We start from the raw sequence: 17587 nt of genomic DNA on the forward strand, positions 1-17587 counted from the left end.
CTAAGAAAGAAGCAGGCCAGTCCAAAACCTGTCCTACTACCCTGATAGATTGGAGATGCACTAAATGCCTGGAGTGGGTGACCGTGTTGAAGGCTGCTGAAAGAGCTAACATGATCAGCACTGTTTTCCCACCAGTGTCCGGGGAACCTCGGATGTATTCAGTGACCTCCATTAGCGTGGTCACCATACTAAAACTTGGTCTGAAGCCAGATTGGCTAGGATGAAGCAAATTGTTGTATTCCAGATACTGAACAGGGCTGACAAAAAAGAAGTTTGTCTGTAATTAGACTGCTCTCTGGGGTCAGACGTGTTTTTTTGTTAGCAGGGGGAGAATTGTATTGATGCACAGTGAAGCATTTAGGGCCTGATTTATGAAAAGTTATCGTGGCCTTTGTGGTATTTTGTAAAGCAAAAACGGTGCAAAATTACAAAATATAATTATATTTTGTAATTTTGCACCACTTTTGCATCAAAAGATGACACAAGGGATCTTGAATCAGGCCCTTAGTGCCTTTCTAGCCAGTGGGTTGATGGTAGTCTCCCCCTAAGGCTAACAAATAGGGAGGGCAAAGATATCTGGGAGATCCTAATTTAAGGCTACTTATGGCTGCTAGTAACTCCTCCAAAGTAATGTGGTCGAAACTTGAGAGTGCGGACTTCACCATAGTGGCTGTACTTGAGTTAATATAATTTGCCTGCTTGTTTCCCAGTTCTAAGGGAACTGACCTGGCATCTCAGATTGGACTGTTCTTTAGGAGCAGGACTGGATCTGATTTGCAAATGGCAGGTTACTGTCTGAGGTGGTATTGTGGGCAAAATAACGATGGACTGTAATGTGGTCCTGAGGAATTATCAGTATCAAATTAATTCAAGCATTGCAAGAATCGCTTTCTTTTTTTCCTCAGTGAAAACTGAGTTTATACTGGACCTAAGTAAATGGTATGAAACTTTGGTTCAAAAGGAACCAACAACACAAATGCTTAAAATATTACGAATTGCAAGAATAAAATATTAAAAACAACAAAAAGGAAGAAAAGATAAAATAGAAAACACAGGGTGCTTTAGTCTTTTTTATGCCAACTGCGACCCAGAAGAGAAAACAGGAACACAAACAATAAAAAAAGAAGAAAACAACCACAGAAGACACAGAACAGAGAGAAAATTAGATTAGTACAAAAAAGGAAAAGAAGAGTAGATGAAATAATAGTAGAGGGCTTCCAAGCATCCTAGGAAATATACATATAACATAGGTGACACAAAGGGGTTAGGTCATAAACAGCTAAGCAGGGAGCCTGGGAGGAAACATAACAAAAGAAGTAGGTGGAATCTACAGGGGAAGTAAGCGGTGGAACCCCTTTAAAACAAGGAAAGTTGTGGTGGGTGGGTGGGGAGAGGAAGTGGAAAGAGTAGCAAGCTGAAAGGACTGCAAGTTAGAAAGAACAGGGTAATGCAGGACGCAGACCGCCTGAAAAAAAGAAGGAGGCAATCATGGGAGTGGTTGGGGAAAAATATTTCCTTAAAATTTTCATCAAGATGGACATTCACTAGGGTGGTTTCTTCAATCTGGTGCTAAAGCAGGTGTTTTAAGAAAATATCAATGAGTATTCATGTATTCTGAGCAATGGATTTGCATGCAAGATGTAATAATATAGAGAAAAATAATGCATGCTTTTGAAAATGTGTCCACATGTGTGGCCGCCAATATTCACGAAGTATACTTAGTAATGGCTTATTAATATAAAATATGGAGCTTTTGCTTGATTAATGTAGTTTTGCATCATATTGAGGGTTATGCATTATGTATTAGCTTTATTAATTGTAGGACTTAACTGAGCGGCGGTCTTGGCCTAGTTGCACGGCCTCATATCAAGCTGTATTTATAAACTGATTAATAAAATGTTTGCTTAGAGAATTAAATTGTAATTTTCCAATGTGCTGACCAATTGTGCTTGTAGCTAAAAGTCTTTTCTCGTGAGAACCGCTTGCTAGAAGATGCTGTTCTTACTAAATGTAACATTATGAGTGTAATGTGCGTAAGACTGACTGTCTCAGGAGAAGAACAATGGAGACACTGACTGGAGTACAAGCTGCAACACTATTGTTACCTTACGAGCCCGGATGATAGGGACATTACAAGAGGAGCCAATCAGCGACATGTGAACCGAGTACTAGTAGAAAGTATAGATTTAGTGTTTTAGTTTTATTGGACAAAGTGTGAACATGCGATACCTTGACCAATGGGGACTTGGGAAGTAGTTTTAGGAAATTTAACTTAACCAGACTACACTGAGAAGAAGTTGCCATTGCTCTTTTGCCTTTGCCACTGCCGTTACTTTCTTGAGCATCTTGACAAGAGACATGCTTAACTTTACTGCTTAAAGACTTTGCGTTTTCTGAACTTTGATGCTGAATCCTGATGCCTTGCTGACCTAACTGATGTCCTGATGACGAAAACTATTTTAGCTTGCAGATCCATTTGAGGAGAGGTATATTATTACTGATGTGTTTCTTAAGACTAATTGTTTTTTTTTTTTTAGACACCAACCGCACTATTTTGATAGAGCCATAGTTAGACGTTTTCCAAATTTGTGTTTACTAAATTATTTTGCATGAAGCCCAACATCCCAACATGCTGATGCTAATCTGGTGTTAGATAGGATTCTTTGCTAATGAAGCTCTCCATATGGAGTAACTTTTGATGTGTTTTATTTGCTGAATATAAATGTATGTGATTTTGTTTGTGTATAATTCTTGTCAATCAATTGCACTGTAAATTTAGATTGTGAAGTGGCTCAAGCTTTGATCAGATTACATTTCTTTCGCTGCTTTGGACAGCCAGTGATGTCTCTGGATGTGTATCAGTTGAATTGAGATTACCTTACATGATATAAGCATTGTTAATATAGGGAAATAAATATTCTAACTTTTACAATAGGTGTGGTTATTCATGACTGAAATGTCGTGGTGTGTGATTATTACTGACTCCAACTGATTTCTAATGCTATTATCATTGATTGTTGATGTTACTGATTAATTATTGATTATTGACCTTCATGTACTGGAGTTATGGTGGGAACATTCTAATTACGAGTCAAAAGGTTCATCGACCTATTCGCGTCCCTTTGTAAGTTTACTTATTAAGGTTAGACGCGCTAACACTGGTGAGTGCCTTGCAATTGAAAAATCTGTGGAAACTGGTTTAATGAAAATGGGTGATCAAAACCGTTTTTCTACAGGTAGTATTTTTCAGCAGTATGAAATGGAATCCTTGGAGGGTTCTATTTTTATTTGCTTCTTATTGGTATATAAATTGCCTTCATCACAGTGAAAAGAATTATTTTGTGAGCTACCCTCTTGTTTTTTATTAGCATTAATCTCTTTTAAGTGTGGCTTGGCAAAACAATAATCTGTCAGCCCTCATGCAATCAAAAACATATGTTTTAAAGCAGTATAAAGGGAGCAATTAGATGACTCCTCTTCTTCCTCGTAGTGGCATCACTGAAAAGAAGTGTTAGTCTGCAAAAGAAACGTTAGGAAAAGGGTTTTGATGGTGAACATCCTGACAGATGCAAAGAAAGGGTTTTTACATTTGTCAAGCACTAGAAGCTTTGATGGTCTGTTCAGTCCCCTTCTCGATTGCCTGAAGAATGCTCATCTTCACCAAGAATCCACTGTGCCACCCGGCACAGAATAGTATGCATGGAAAGTGTCACCATTAGAGTTCCTCAAATAGGAGGAAAAGCATACAAAGAGTGGAAAATCGTCCTTGACAATCTTATGAATTTTGATTGAAGATGATATTAGAAATGAAAGGTTCAAACTTCCCCTTCCCCTGAGGAACAGAAAGGAGAAAAGCCAGGACAAAGCCCACAGGTAGAAACCAGTAGAAGGATGATGAAAAGACTGAAAATGAGGGATATAAATGGGGGTGAACAATGTGACAACAACATGATAACAAACAAGGGAATAAATGCATTGTGCTATATCCTGCACTCAGAATCTGCTTCTTTTGATATGGTTTTAAGACTGACATCTCTGGTAAACAACTTTAATTCATCTTGGACTGAGATCCTGAGATAACTTCCTATGGACAGAGTGCCATCTTGTAAAGGGTATTAGAAGGCTTGACCATGCCCTCATTCAGTAAATAGTGGAGTTAGATTGGCAAGTGAAGAAGACTTGAGATGTCAGGTGTATCCCAGCAGTGCAGGTGCCTAGCCACACACTGAACGCTGCAGCTCCGAATGTTCCACCTAACAAGGCACACAATTCTCCTTCCACCTCTGTAGGGACCTCTGGTGAACACTCAATTCCATCTTCAGGGTGAATGTAACAATGTTTTGAACTGTCAGACACAAGTGTCAGGAAGGAGCTTTACATTGTGAACTATGTGCAAATACAATAGGAAGGGAGTTTAGATTGTAAGGTCTGTGAAACATAGAAAAGAAGGGGAGTCACCGTGTGAAGCCATGAGATACTACTAGACCTTTAGCGTATTTGAAGCTAGGTCCTTTGGTAGGGCTGTGCATACCTTTCCTTGAGGCCCCTCACTTCTCCATCCTCCATTTATAATTTGTGTTAATGACATCTTCAAGGTAATGCAAGAAAAGAACATGCTGTGTTAATAGCTGCAAGTTCTGTAGTACTTATCTTAATTTTGTCAACAACGTTTCTTTTGGTAGCCAAAGCTGATATGGTTTGCAAAACATCTGCTATGAGAGAGGTTTGAAAATCAGTATTGGAGAAGCCAAAGTATTGAAAGTTGTGAAGGGGAATCCTGTCCCGAGGAATTTAGAGGGTGATTCAAATTTAAGTATACAGGTGACATCCCAGCTGAGGCCCAATCGCTACATTACAAGTTACCCACTGTGTTAGTAAGAACTTTTTCCTGGACGTGCTCCTGCCAGCATACCACTTTTGATGAAAATGAGTAGAGGGCGATCTGTAATGCAATAATGTCATGCTTAGCATGTTTGTATTTCAAAAACAATCTCGCCAAACGGTAAGTTTGTTTATGAAATGTAAAACCCAAAGGCATTGATGTGCAGGAAGCGTAGTACCTGGGACCCACTGATGTTTTGTCACCATGACAGAGAACAATTCCAATGACTAACTTTCAGGAAAAAAGTCTTTAGTAAAACTAAGTCTTGCCCTCGCAACCGTCCCACGCATCTGCAGGACTACAACCGGCAGCAGATCATTCACGCACAGACCAAAGACCTCCTTACCTTCAGGAGACTTCTCAAGACCTGGCTGTTCAAGCAGCAGCAGCACCTCCCATCCTACCCCCCCCTTTACCCCTGCCTTGAGACCCTCACGGTTGAGTTATGCACTTTACAAATTCCTGATTGATTGATTGATTGAAGTCTGGAATTTTTTTTGTGAAACCAGCTATAATCACTGATAGAACTACGGTAATGGTAAAAGATACATTTTTACAAAGTAGTGCGTCTTGGAGGTTGGAACATTTTTGTCAATAAGTTCTGTCCATGCCTTAGACTGTCATCCATTTTTTATCACAAAAAGCCATAAGTTGATAGTGTTACAAATGCCCATAATATAATATTACTTATGTGAAGGCCAACCAACACACTGAGACGTCCACTGAAGTCTAAGGGCAAAAAATGGCCAAAAAAATCCAGCAAGCAGTAAAGCAGTATTTGTTTTTATTTATTCATGATCGATTACTTAAAATCATTATATGCAAACATCAAAACACAGCGATTTTCCGTATATCATAACAAAAAGGGTTTTTAAAAAATGCATAAAATGGTATGGTCCATAAAAATTTCTTCAGAGAGCAGCAGCGTTAGAAAGCAGATTTGAAATTCCTTTGAGGAACAATGTGCTCTTGTTCCAATACACCAGCTCAGGGCCAGACTGACTTTACTTGTGTACCTTTAGAAGTCAGACAGTACCTGAGTCTGGAGACGTGCAGAGCGACTAGCGTCTGTGAATTTCTCCAGCTGGGCAAGGGTCTGTGGTGAGTTGGTGGTGAAGGACAAATCCAGATCTTATCACAGTGTCTGATCCTGTTGGCCCGCCAAAATGAAGCCAACAGACGATGTTGATTGCTGCCTAATTTGGGGCAGCAGCACAAGTGATGCCTGGATTCTCTGTCATAGTCACATAAACAGAAAAAGGTTGCCTCGTCATACCGAGCTGGGCTAAAGTCCGCAATCGGCAGGGCAATGAGCCTCATGTAAATAATTTTCCTTTGTGCCTGGGCTGGGATGGGTTGCTTAAAATACGTCTGGGCCTTCCCCTGGGTTTAGGAGGCATCCATTGTGCAGGGATGGTTCTGTGGCGGAGTCTTTCAATGTCCCATTTGTATGAGATTTTCATAACCTGCCTATCCACTGCTCTTTTCCAGGCTGAGAATGATATGTCCTGACTGTGCAAACTGGCGGTCTCGATTTTCAAGTAGCTGATTGCCACTGCAACCTGCACATGCCATAGAGAGTCGCCTTTAAAAAGATTGCTTTAATTTGTGCTTTGAGGGAGGTTTCTGGGGGCCACATGGCCCTGATGTAGCATTTGACTAGGTCCCTGAGGCATAAGAGATTGGGTCTTGCGAGGTCTAACTCCAGTCTCAGCCTTGGTCTTCTGGGCTGATGAGGAGCATAAAAGATTTTTTTTAATGCTGAGATTTGAAAGCTCATAAAGGGTGTCTCCAGAGCACCAGGGAAGGTTAGGTTGCTATTGTTTAGAGGTGGGATCAGATTTGCTCTCAGGACTTTTAACATTGGTTCCGCAATTGGACTATGTCGAAGGAAATATAGTAGTTTTAAGGCCTGCCTCCTCCTTGCTTTTGGGATGTTTTAGATAGGCTCCTTGCTTGGCCCTTTTGGTAAGCCAGACTCCTCAATACTTATATTGTACAGATGTTTTTATTTAGGTCACCTAGCTGCCATTGAGCTAATTTCTTGTGTGGATGATTGGCCAAAAATTATTTTGGTCTTTACCTGGTTCACCAAGAGTTTGTTTGCCTGGTTGTAGTTGTGAAGTGCACTTAGGGCTCTCTGTAAGCCCTCTCTGGAGTGATCCATAATTACAATGTCTTCTGCGTACTGCAGGATTGGGAGGTGCACCTTGCCCAGCCTTGGGGCCTTGGGGTTATTAGACTTGCTCCTTCCAGTGCTTTACTCAGGTCGGCCGTGTAGAGATTAAAAAGAAGAGGAACCAGCACAAAGCCTTGCTCGAGACTGGTGTTGGCGGGCACTTTAGTGGGGGCTGTGGTGGGACTAGTTTTTATCTGGATCCATGTCTGCTGGTATAGGGATTGATGGCTTTAAGGAGCTGGGCAGGAATCCTGCATGCAATCAGTTTCTCCCATATCTTACCCCAATCCACACAGTTGAGGCCACTCTGTAGTCCACAAAGCAGCAAAATAATGGAGGTTGCTTGCGCAGTGTGGCTCGTGATGACAGGTATGTCAGTGCTATGATGTTGTCTGTTGTGGAGCTTTCAGGCCTGAAGCCAGATTGTAAGAAAGGGAGGATGCTGTTCTCTGATGTCAAAGCGTCCAGCCCTTCCAATAAAATTTGGGCACAGACTTTTGCTTCTAGGTCTAATAAGGCAATGATTAGGTAGTTTGCTGGGTTTGAGTGGTCTCCAGTTTAATAAATTGAGAAGAGAATGAACCCTCTCCATGAGAGCACTATAATTCCCGTGACAAAGGCATGGTTAAACAGTGGTGTGAGCAACCCCACCCAGAAAGCTTATGCAGGTTTGAAGACAGTGGCGAGGATTCTGTTCGGTCCTGGGGCCCCATCATTCCTCATTTCCGTGAAGGAGTCTATTACAGAGGCCATTGAGATGTAAATGGCCTGTTCAGCAAGGTAAGCCAGGGAGGGAAGTGTATTGAAGGATGTGGTTGCTGTGCCTGAATCTTTGGTGTACAACTACTTAACATAATTGAACCAAATCTGTTCCGCCATGCCATTCTCCTTATACTGGGAGAAGTAAAACAATAAAAAAATCCTAAATGGTAATCTGCATGCAATGATACAGCAATTCACTGTCTGAGCCAATGGAACACATCATGAAAATCCTGTAATAATGGCCTCCAAACTCTGAGAGTTTTCTACCAAGGTGTTGGGGGCATGATTGCTTTTCCCCATTCCCTCACTGCCAGCTTTTCCTGGTCATGGTGGGCGGTAAAAGGAATCACACAATCTGCTTTAGACAGAGCAGGTGGTGTGATGATGTTACTTCAACAATTCCTACTCCGTTGGAGAAGGCTTTCCATAGTTGGAGCCAATAGGTGCTTTGCCTTTGGAAAACTCACTGTCCACCCATCTCTATGGGGGCCAAATGTTTGGCAGATATGGTACTCTGCTGCATTGGCGATAAAGTATTCTGTCCACAAAACACGAAGGCCCATATTAAAGAGGGCCTTGCACCTCCTTGCGCCACATTAGAGTCATTTTTTTACACTAATGTGGCCAAACAAGGCCAAAATTGTTGTGCCAGTTTCACAAAGTGGCACAATGCATGCATTGTGCCACTTTGTAACCCCTTGTGCCACATCATGCCTGTGCCAGGCATCACGTATGCAAGGAGGCGTTCCCCCATTAGGGGGGGCGAAAAAATGGTGCAAAGAAATCTAAATTATTTATTTGCGCCATGTTTTTGGCATTTTTAATGCCTACTCAGAGCAGGAATTGAAAGGGGGCACATCATTGCTTACAATGGGCCCCTATTCAAAATTTTGGCGCTAACCCTGAACAATATATCAATAGAGTAAAGAATTCTGATGCTATAGCCCCTTGCCCTGTGCCATGGTGTGCCATATTTTAAATACAGCGCACACATGGAGGCTGTAGCGGGGTGCTAAGGGGAGCAAGGAAAGTGGCGCTGCACTGGGTGCAGCACCACTTTTCTTAAATCTGCCCCTAAATCTTGTCTTCAGTCATTTGTTAATGGGATGGATACCATCTAAGACCACCTTCTTGACATTCTCAAATGAGCAAAGACACTTTCTCACTTTTTGGCCTTAGTAGCCAACTGTGATTACCAAGAGAGTCGCTCATTTTTGTTGCTGACTTTGTCGGTCAAGAAAGGAGGCATAAAAGAGCTCCAAGTGCCTGTATAGCCTACATACTCAATCGCAACCAACCTCTTGCCTCTTGGCTGTCATATCTCTCATACCCCCAAGCCATGGGCGCTATGAGCAAGAAGTCCAGAGGGATGTGGATGTCAGGAGAAGCCTCTGGTCATAAGGAGGTTTGGCTGCATGTCAGCATAGGTTTCAGCAAGGGACAACACTCTTCAGTGTTGCAGGGTAGAGGTGCTTGGCTGAGCATTACTTTAAATCTGTCGTGCTCTTTTCAGTAGAAAACTCATGGCCCTGACGCAGTTTTGCACCAACACGTTTAGCAGCGGCTTGCACCATATCTGAGCACCAGCCGGGCATCATATTTATGGAATGGTGCAAGCCGGTGCAAAGAGTAGGCTAGCGTTAAAAAAAAATTATGTTAGCCGGATGGTGCTGCAGGTATGGAAGGAGGGGGTTTTGCACCAAAAAATGACGCTACGCAGGTTAGAGTAAAAAGAAAATCACTCTAACCAGCCTAGCATCATTTTCTGACACAAAACCATCCATACCACATGACTCCTGTCTTAGAAAAGACAGGAGTCATGCCCACCACCCCAATGGCCAGCACAGGGGACCAGGATCCCCTGGGTAGGGCCATTGCACCCAGTGCCATGTAGGGGGGCCCACTTACTGACACCCAATGGCACTTAAAAAAAATGACTTACCTGTACTTACCTATACTTACCTGGGATGGGGTCCCCCATTCTCCGCTGTCCCTCTCGTGTGGGTGGGGGTGTCCCTGGGGCAGGCACCTGTGGGCTTATTCCTTGGTCTTCCACCATGGAAATAGGCCCACAGGTCCCCTGACCCAGGCGTTAATTAATGGTGCAAAGTAAGCTTTGCACTATTATTTGACCCCTCCTCCCCGTGCCTGATTTTAGCACGGGGATAAACATGGCGCTAAGGCCATAGAGTCATTTTTTGCATTGGAATACCTACTTTGCATCTCATTGACACAATGTAGGTTTCCACGTCCCTAAAATGACTTTAACTCCATAAATTTGGCACTAGACGGGTCTAGCGCCAAATTATGAATATGAGTTAGTTTTGCATCGAATTTGCGTTAACAAATTACGAAAATTCAGAGTGAAACAAGTATAAATATGCCCCCATGTTTTTGTGCAGGAATATTCACATCTATATAGCGCTAAATACTATTTATGACATTGTAGCACGTTTTCAATCCTAGCCACTAACAGCCTGGGATCATTGCCGGAACAAAGAAGCTTGGGACAGGTTTGGAAACTAACTAGATTTGCTACCTCATTTTTGACTTGCTCAATCCCTGTTTCTCGTTCTCTACTCTCCACACCTTTCTGCTCTCCTGTCACTTCTATTACTTTCAGATGGCCACACAGAAGCACAAAGTATTACAAATGCACCCTATATAGTATGTTTCTTGGTATGTGTGGGTGTGTGACTGCATATGTAGCAGTCTAGGTGTATGATTGCCTGCTGGTCTCTGTGTGTGGGTGCCTGTTTGACTGCTGATCTGTGAGTGTGGCCGTCTCTAGATATGTTGGTCTCTGAGTGCATAAAAGTCATCATGTATGTTGCTTTGTCTGCATATTTGCATGTTTGTGTCATCCATGTCAGCTGTGTGTGTGGGGGGTGTCTGGACACTGGATGTGTGTGTGTGTGTGTGTGTGTGTGAGCGTGTCTGAGCGTGCGCGCGCGCACTTACACAAGGCAGAAGTATTTGTTTTGTAAATACTGGTTTTCAATTTGGACTCTATTCTGCCTAGTACTTTTTTTGCTGATCTGTTCATGTTGCTCCTTAAAGTAATAAAAGGAGATTTATACGGACTTTCTTCATGTAAAATACACATTGATGCACTGACAACATATTTAATCAATTCAATACACCCCCACCCCCGACTTAGTGACTAAACAACAAGACTATGAAATGTAAATTCGATGGGCTTGTGGTTTTATCGCTGTGGTCATTTTGCTTTAACTCTTATCGCTACAGTCTACCTCGCATATATCACTGCAATAGAATATGGAATTAATATAAATCATTGCATAATTATTTTAACAAAACATGTCCCATTTATTTTGCTGTTAAAATTGCAGACCTTAGAATAATTTCTCGCAGGCATGTTTTAATATCCAACTTTCTGAGAGGCAGATAATATACATGACAATCAGACATGTTGATGGGAGAACGACAATCACGCTGTTGCCCTAGCAACGGTACCGATGGGAGAGTTCGCGAATCTGTCTCCTACTCATGGGACATTTTAGTGGTTGAAGTAGTTCTGATAATAGGAGCAGATTATATGTCATCCCTTCCCTCCCCCACATCTACATTTACTACAATTTACGGAAAGCGAACAGCCACTTTCTGAAAAAGCTGGTGGATGGCTACGTTAAATCATCCTCTGATCAAATAGTGCACCTCTTTAATTGAACTATTTTTACCTCAGGGTCATTTGACCCTAAAGACGCATCCAGCAAAGTAAGACTGCCAAACAGCAGAAAATCGAAGGTGAACTTTCAAGCCTCTTGCATGGTTCTCATTTGTCAGTATCATCAAGGATCAAAGTACAAAACATGCGGCGAAGGTGAGTAGTTTTTTGTCCGAGACCCTTTGTTTTGCACGCGTGTGTATGTGTGTCTGGGTTATACTACATTTTAGAATCACACAAGTGCGGAGTTCAGAGGTCCCCACATTGCACCTGGTTCTGAAGGTCGCCACGCCTCTCTGAAGAGGCCTTGTTTAAGCATGTGCTCAGACTGTGTAATAGTCGGTACAAGCATGGTATAATATTCTATTGCAGGCCTGAAGTATGGATCATGACTTGAAACACCTTTACTGCATGAAGCTGTTGCAGAATCTCTCCACAAGAGTTCAGATGTTTTCTCTGAAAACCGCTGATTGGCAAACATTTTTGGTTAAACAAAGAGACAGGATACATTTTACGAGCTATTTTATCATACAACTAGGTGCACTGTAGAAGGATTAAATAAAACAGTGTATGAGAAATTAAAGTTAAAATATGGAGTATACCTTTTGAAATAGAAAGAAAATTGTTGTCCTTGATCCCAGTATTGGAACTGCGATTTATCAGTGAATTTAGGCACATATTTATACTTTTTGATGCAAATCAGCGCCAGGGCAGATTTGCGTCAAAAAGTTTATCGCCGGCTAACGCCATTCCAACGCACTAGCCGGGCGCCTTATTTATGGAATGACATTAGCCGGCGCTACGGCCTGGTTAGCGTCAAGATAAATGATGGTAACCGGGCAGCGGAGGCGGAGGGAAGACTAGGGGTTGTGCACCAAAGAATGGTGCAAGTCAGGTTAGAGTCAAAAATATTGGCTCTAACCTGCCATTATTTTACGCACAACCCCCATGGAAATGGCTCCTGTCTTTGCAAAGACAGGAGTCATGCCCCCCTGCCCAATGGCCCTGCCCAGGGGACTTTTGTCCCCTGGGCATGGCCATTGGGCACAGTGGCTTGTAGGGGGGCCCAAGTTAGGCCCCCCATGCCACTTAAAAAAAAATATATATATATATATGTACTTACCTGCACTTACCTGCACTCACCATGGATGGGTCCCCTCATCCATGGGTGTCCTCCAGGGGTGGGCTAGGGTGGCAGGGGGTGTCCCTGGGTGCAGCGAAGGGCACCTGTGGACTGCTTCCATGGTCTCCCACCATGGAAATGAGCCCACAGGTCCCTTAGCGCCTGCCCTGACCCAGGCATTAAAAAACGGCGCAAATCCTGCTGGGTGTCTTGTTTTAAGGCCTGCCTCCTCCTGTGCGTCATTTCGACGCCAGAGGATAAACAAGGCGCACATGCCTTAGAGTCATTTTTTGCACGGGAACGCCTATCTTGCATGTCATTAGCACAAGGTAGGTATTCACATCCAAAAAATGACTCAAACTCCACAACTTTGGCGCTGGATGGGTCCAGCGCCAAAGTATAAATATGGAGTTAAGTTTGCGCCAAATTTGTGTAAAAAAAAACAATTACGCAAATCTGGCGCAAACAGAGTATAAATATGGGCCTTAGTCCTTTTTCTATTCATCAACTGGTCAAGAATGCTCTGCATGCCAGGGAATGCCACACCGATACCTTGAACTAGCTCGTGGTGGGATTGACTCCTGATCCCTCTTCCCCTAGTCAATAGGGAAAATGTTCCCAAGTTCACCCCACCCACCTTTACAGCAGTTTCTGTGTGCTCTACTGAAAAGAACCCCAAAGTGCCTTACGCTATCTGTTGGACCTGGCTTTTTGACAGGGACATCCCCAAACTTTTTGCCTCCTTCCTCCTATTTTTTCTGACCTGTTGTTGTTGGCTTTTGACCTCTTGGCACTTTACCACTGCTAACCAGTGCTAAAGTGCATATGCTCTCTGTGTAAATTGTACTATTGATTGGTTTATCCATGATTGGCTATTTAATTTACTTATAAGTCCCCAGTAGAGTGCACTATATGTGCCTAGGGCCTGTAGATTAAATGCTGCTAGTGGGCCTGCAGCACTGGTTGTGCCACCCACCTCAGTAGCCCCTTAACCTTGTCTCAGGCCTGCCATTGCAAGGCCTGTGTGTGCAGTTTCACTGCCACTTCGACTTGGCATTTAAAAGTACTTGCCAAGCCTAGAACTCCCCTTTTTCTACATATAAGTCACCCCTAATGTGCGCCCTAGGTAACCCCTAGAGCAGGGTGCTGTGTGGGTAAAAGGCAGGACATGTACCTGTGTAGTTATATGTCCTGGTAGTGTAAAACTCCTAAATTCGTTTTTACACTACTGTGAGGCCTGCTCCCTTCATAGGCTAACATTGGGGCTGCCCTCATACATTGTTGAAGTGGCAGCTGCTGATCTGAAAGGAGCAGGAAGGTCATATTTAGTATGGCCAGAATGGTAATACAAAATCCTGCTGACTGGTGAAGTCGGATTTAATATTACTATTCTAGAAATGCCACTTTTAGAAAGTGAGCATTTCTTTGCACTTAAATCTTTCTGTGCCCTTCAATCCACGTCTGGCTAGGTTTAGTTGACAGCTCCTTGTGCATTCACTCAGACACACCCCAAACACAGGGTACTCAGCCTCACTTGCATGCATCTGCATTTTGAATGGGTCTTCCTGGGCTGGGAGGGTGGAGGGCCTGCCCTCACACAAAGGACTGCCACACCCCCTACTGGGACCCTGGCAGACAGGATTGAACTGAAAAGGGGGCCTGGTGCATTTCTTAGACACTCTTTGAAGTCACCCCCACTTCAAAGGCACAACTTAGTAGAAAACAGCGCCTCTGCCCTACCTCATCAGACACTTGCTGGAGAAGAAACCTGAACCAGAAACTACATCCTGCCAAGAAGAACTGCCTAGCTGCTCAAAGGACTCACCTGTCTGCTTTTCTACAAAGGACTGCTGCCTTGCTGTTGGCCTGCTGCCTTGCTGAACTCTTGTCTGGCTGTAAAAGTGCTCTCCAAGGGCTTGGATAGAGCTTGCCTCCTGTTCCCTGAAGTCTCAGGACCAAAAAGACTTCTCTCTTTCACTTGGACGCTTCGTGCGCCGAAATTTTCGACGCACAGCTTGTTCCGCGGCGAGAAAAACAACGCACACCGACTCTGATCGAGGCAACGCCTTCGGGACGACCGGAACTTCGACGCACGGCCTAGCAAGGACAACGCCACCCGACTCCCAGAGGAGAAATCAACGCGACGCCTGCCGTGAGATCGAGATTTTGACGCACAGCCCCGCGGAACGATGCGCAGCCGGAAAACAAGCAGGAGAATCCACGCACAGACCCGGGACATCTGGTAATCCCCGCGACCCATAGAAGGAGACGGTCCGCGTGCCAGAAAACGACGCCCATCTTCCCAGAGTGAAAAATAACGACGCAAGTCCGTGTGTGAAGGGGCGCAACCAACGCACACACCATTTTTCCTCCCGTAGAACGACGCACGTCTCCCCGCGTGAAAAATACCAATGAAAGTCCGCGTGTGAAGGGGCGTAACCGACGCACACACCATTTTTCCACGCATCTCCTCTTCTGCGGCCCTCTGCGGAGATTTTCCACCAGAAACCAGGTACTTTGTGCTTGAAAGAGACTTTGGGGGTCATTCTGACCCTGGCGGCCGGTGGCCGCCAGGGCCACCGACCACGGGAGCACCGCCAACAGGCTGGCGGTGCTCCCACGAGCATTCTGACCGCGGCGGTTCAGCCGCGGTCAGAAGCGGCAAGTCGGCGGGCTCCCGCCGACTTACCGCTGCTCGGGGGAATCCTTCATGGCGGCGGAGCGCGCTCCGCCGCCATGAGGATTCTGACCCCCCCTACCGCCATCTGTTCATGGCGGGAAAGCCGCCATGAACAGGATGGCGGTAGGGGGGGTCGCGGGGCCCCTGGGGGCCCCTGCCGTGCCCATGCCAATGGCATGGGCACGGCAGGGGCCCCCGTAAGAGGGCCCCGCAAAGTATTTCAGTGTCTGCCTTGCAGACACTGAAATACGCGACGGGTGCCACTGCACCCGTCGCACCTTCCCACTCCGCCGGCTCGATTACGAGCCGGCATCCTCGTGGGAAGGGAGTTTTTCCCTGGGCTGGCGGGCGGTCTTTTGGAGACCGCCCGCCAGCCCAGGGAAAAACTCATAATACCCTCCGCGGTCTTCTGACCGTGGAGCGGTATAATGGGGGCGGAATTCTGGCGGGCGGCCTCCGCCGCCCGCCAGAATCAGATTCACCCCCTTTGTTTGCTTTTTAAAGACTTAAGACACTTTATATCACTTTTCAGTGATATCTTTACAAATTCATATTGCAACTTTGATAGTTTTGACCTGCAAATACCCAGATAAATATTATATATTTTTCTAAACACTGTGTGGTGTATTTTTGTGGTGGTATATTATGGTGTTGTATGATTTATTGCACAAATGCTTTACACATTGCCTTCTAAGTTAAGCCTGACTGCTCGTGCCAAGCTACCAGAGGGGGAGCACAGGCTGATTTTGGATTGTGTGTGACTTACCCCGACTAGAGTGAGGGTTCTTGCTTGGACAGAGGGTAACCTGACTGCCAACCAAAAACCCCATTTCTAACACTATCTAAATCCAAAATGATGAAACCTTTCTCTCCTTGTGCACGTCCTGTATGCCCACTCCAAAACAAGGGCCAGGGAAATAAGCAACCCCTCCTTTGTGGTCACTTCAAACTAGTTCTGGGGGCAACTCCCTCCCTATTGGAATTTGAGCCTTCCTGACTGGGAGAACAAAACAAGCATTTGCAATGCAATAGGTCTCACATTTACTTGAGTTGGAACAATTGGCATTGTAAATGTATAACTGGACTTCTTTTGCCACATATTTTGGTCATTTCTGACACATAATTCCAGTCTCCCTGAACATAACTAAAAAGCTAGTAGGCCTACTGCAATATTTTCTCAAACAAGGTCCTTAAAACTACTCTGAGGTGCAAAACAAAAGTTTCTGCCAGAAAAGAACTTACAAATTCACTGAATGGTGGGATGAGTTATTATATTGGGGACCCCACTAACCTAGTGGGGACCCATAGGTGATCTAGACTGAAAGAGCACTTTGTGGTGAACACATTTTGAAGGGGGTCCCATTGTCCTAGGACCACCACAGGCTGAGCTATGAGCAAAAATATTTTGTAAAAAGAATGCCCTGCAAAGCATTCTGGGGCGTGTTTCCAAGTACCACAAACATTGTAGTATGATGACTATAATGCTCAGAACAGCCCCTAAAGAATGCCACAGTAAAAATAGCATTTCAACAAAGCATGGTTATATAACCATTTAGTTACCCCCTAGAGATCATAACCACAGGAAAACAGAATAACAAAAATAATACAGAACAACCATATATTTGACTGTTAGAAACTGTAGTACATTGCACATTTTCAAGACTATTAGATCTACTGTAATGATATTACAAAAAAACAACTTTAAAACACAAACTACTTTCAGGTATAGAACAAAAGCTTTAGCCATAAGAGAGTTTATAAAGGCAGTGAATGGTGGGACGGGGTTATTATTTTGGGGTCCCCACTAACCTAGTGTGGGGACCCAGATATGACCTAGACAGAAAGAGTGTGTCGTGCTGAACATTTTGGTGGTGGCCCCATTGTCCTAGGGCCAACCCTGGCTGCATTATGGGCAAAATGTTTTGTAAAAGAATGCTTGCAAAGCATTATGGGGTGAGATTCCTGAATGCAATGAATATTTTAGTATCGGCTCTCCTACTGTGTCAGGAGAGCCACTTTGAGGATGTCAGTGCTTTTCACATAAAGCATTTATCAATTCCAAGTGTTTTTGTGAAAGCTATGGAGCTTGAAGGGGATTGCGCCAAAAGAAATGACTCTGATTAGGTAACAGTGTGAACAATGTGACCAGCGTTTCAATACTGCCCATGGAGTTCGCTCTGCTGTTCTGCACAGTGATCGCCATGGTAACCATGGAGCACGAAGAGGAGAGACAAAAAAAAAAATAGTTAGCTCATGCTGAAGTATATCAGCAA

The sequence above is a fragment of the Pleurodeles waltl genome, chromosome 11 (genome assembly GCF_031143425.1).
Source record: "Pleurodeles waltl isolate 20211129_DDA chromosome 11, aPleWal1.hap1.20221129, whole genome shotgun sequence".
NCBI classification, from domain to species: Eukaryota; Metazoa; Chordata; class Amphibia; order Caudata; family Salamandridae; genus Pleurodeles; species Pleurodeles waltl.